Below are 3254 nucleotides of genomic sequence, written 5' to 3' on the forward strand. Positions count from 1 at the left end.
TTCTGTGCTTTGATGATCTGATCCGTAAGGGTAGGTTTTGCCACCAAGGTGGAAAGAAAACCTTGAGGAACAATGTGAAGGTTAAGCTTCCGAAATTCCTCATGGAGAAGCGGTTGACTATGTTGTAACATAGGTTGTTACAATAAGATTTACGACTTAGCGCATCAGCCATGACGTTGGCTTTCCCTGGGGTGTAAGTTATTCCTAAGTTGAAATCTGTGATCAACTCGACCCAACGTCTTTGCCTGAGATTCAAATCCGGTTGGGTGAAGATGTATTTCAGACTTTGGTGATCAGTGAATATTTCGCAACGATTACCGAGGAGGTAATGTCGCCAGGTCTTAAGTGCATAGACTACGGCTGCAAGCTCTAGATCATGAGTAGGATAATTCTCCTCATGTGGGTGCAATTGCCGTGAGGCGTAACCAATTACATGTCGATCTTGCATGAGAATGCAACCTAATCCTTGTCGCGAGGCGTCGCAGTAGATAACAAAGTCCTTAGAGAAATCTGGCGGTACCAGTACAGGAGCAGAAGTCAGGCGTCTTTTCAGTTCCTGAAAGCTGTGCTCATATTGTGGAGTCCATTCGAACTTCTTATCTTTCTTGAGGAGTTCGGTTAGAGGTTTAGCAACTTTAGAGAAATTTTCGACAAAGCGACGGCAATAGCTCGCTAAGCCCAGAAAACTCCGAACTTGCTTGACCGATTCAGGTGGAGTCCAATCAAGGACGGCTTGAACTCGCTCAGGGTTAACAGCAATACCTTTACCAGATATTACATGACCCAGATAGGTCACTTCTGACAACCAAAATTCACATTTAGAAAACTTGGCATAAAGGCGATGCTCTCAAAGTTTCTTCAACACTAGCCTTAGATGTTCGGCATGTTCTTCCTCGTTCTTGGAGTAGATGAGTATATCATCGAGGTAAACAACGACGAATTTATCCAAATACTCCATGAAGATTGAGTTCATTAACCGAGAAAAGGTGGCTGGAGCGTTGGTTAAACCGAAGGACATGACGGTGTACTCGTATTGGCCATAACGAGTAACAAAGGCCGTTTTAGGGATGTCCCCGTTTCTGATTTTGATTTGATGGTAGCCCAACCTCAAATCCATTTTGGAGAAGACTGAGGATCCAGCGAGCTGATCATACAGGTCGTTGATCCTGGGGAGCGGATATTTGTTCTTGATTGTGACCAAATTGACAGGTCGATAATCTACAACCATCCGGTCCGTACCATCCTTCTTCTTGACGAAGAGGACGGGGCAAGCCCACGGAGATGAACTAGGTCGGATGAAACCCTTTTTCAAGGACTCATCGAGTTGTTTCTTAAGCTCGGCTAGTTCTAGTGGTGCCATCTTATAGGGTCTTCTAGCAATCGGGACGGTTCCTGGAATGAGGTCTATTACGAACTCAACATCCCTGTCAGGTGGAACACCTGGCAATTCCTCTGGGAAGACATCCGGGAAGTCACGGACTACCGGAACGTCCTCAAGGTCTGGCAAAGGGCTGGCGTTAAGAGAATATAACTGTCGCTTGGCTATTCGGGTCAAGACATTGACTATCTTCCCCGAAGGATGGGTGAGTTGAACAGTCCTAGAGAAGCAATCAATTTTGGCATGATGAGCTGACATCCAGTCCATACCCAAAATGATATTAATATCTGAAAATTTGAGAGCTATCAAAGATGCAAGGAAAACAAGTCTGTCGACTTGGATTTCATTTCCATAACTTACCCTGGAGGTTTGCCATCTAGAACCGGGAGTAGAAATTTCCATAGTGGATGGCATGTCACAGAATGCGGTGTTATGCAAACGAGCATAGTTCTCGGATATAAATGAATGAGAGGCTCCTGTATCGAAAAGAACAGATGCCGGGTGGCAATTAACAAGGAGCGTACCGAGAACGACGTTGGGATCCTCTTGAGCTTCTTCGGCAGAGATACAGTTGACATGGCCACGTGTAGCGGTGGCCGGCTTGGCGTGGAACACTTTCCCTGTCGGCTTGCCACGGCCAACAGCTTTAGCAGGTTGGTTTGGGTTGGTCTGGGGACACTCACGCATATAGTGGCCAGATTCCCCACACTTGAAACAAGTCACGGAACTGGTACGTGGAGGAGCACTGTTGGTTGGACCACCATAGGGCTTGGCTGGTGCAGACTGTTGAACGGGGCGAGGCGCCTGGAAGGATGGCCTCGGTGTGAACCTGGGTGGCAGGGCAGTGTTGGGCACCCACACGCGGCGCTTCTGAGGACCAGCACCGGATGAGGAACCCACGTCACGGCCATGCTTGCGTGTTGCGTCATAATCAGTCTGACCAGTCTCAGCACTGATGGCCTTGTTAACAAGCTTTTGAAAAGATGTGCACTCATGCAGACGGAGGTCGCGGTGAAGCTCAGGACTAAGTCCCTTACGGAACCTTGCTTGCTTCTTAGCATCAGTAGAAACTTCCTCAGTTGCATATCGTGCGAGGTTACCAAACTCCCTGCTGTAAGCATCCACAGAGAGTCGGCCTTGGGTGAAACTGCAAAATTCCTCACGTTTACGGTCCATGAGACCCTCCGGAATGTGATGTTCACGGAAAGCCTCACTGAATTCAGCCCAAGTAGTGACATGGCCCGCTGGGCGCATAGCTCCATAATTCTCCCACCATAGACTGGCGGGGCCTTCAAGATGATATGCAGCGAAGGTGACCTTGTCAACCTCAGCTACTAACGCGGAACGCAGTTTGTGAGAGATACTGCGAAGCCAGTCATCAGCGTCGAGAGGCTCGACGGAGTGGTGGAACACGGGTGGATGTAACTTGATGAAATCACTGAGTGACACCACGTTAGTCCTCTGATGGTGTGCTGTGTTCTGTTCAATACGCTCCAACAAACGGTTGGTCTCCCGCTTGTTTCTCTCAGCTTCCATCATAACCTCGGCTAGGGAAGGAGGATGAGGCAGATTTGCATTCCTGACTTCACTGCCTTCGGCCTACTCTTGGGGAGCAGGGTTAGTGCGCGTGTTGACCATCCTAGGTAAACAAGACAATGATTTAGTCAGAATGATAAAATTCCGACATAGGATACAGAATGTAAGGAATAACTCGGAATGCAAGATGATCATCCGTATGACATGGTAGATACAGAAACTGCTTCTTTATTCCATCGTCATACACACCATACAGGGTTTAGTACAAGACCAAACAAAGTACTATTACGGTGATAAGAGGATTACATCTCATCGGAGGCATCCCAAGCTCCTATACATT

The sequence above is a fragment of the Triticum aestivum genome, chromosome 4A, assembly GCF_018294505.1.
Source record: "Triticum aestivum cultivar Chinese Spring chromosome 4A, IWGSC CS RefSeq v2.1, whole genome shotgun sequence".
NCBI classification, from domain to species: Eukaryota; Viridiplantae; Streptophyta; class Magnoliopsida; order Poales; family Poaceae; genus Triticum; species Triticum aestivum.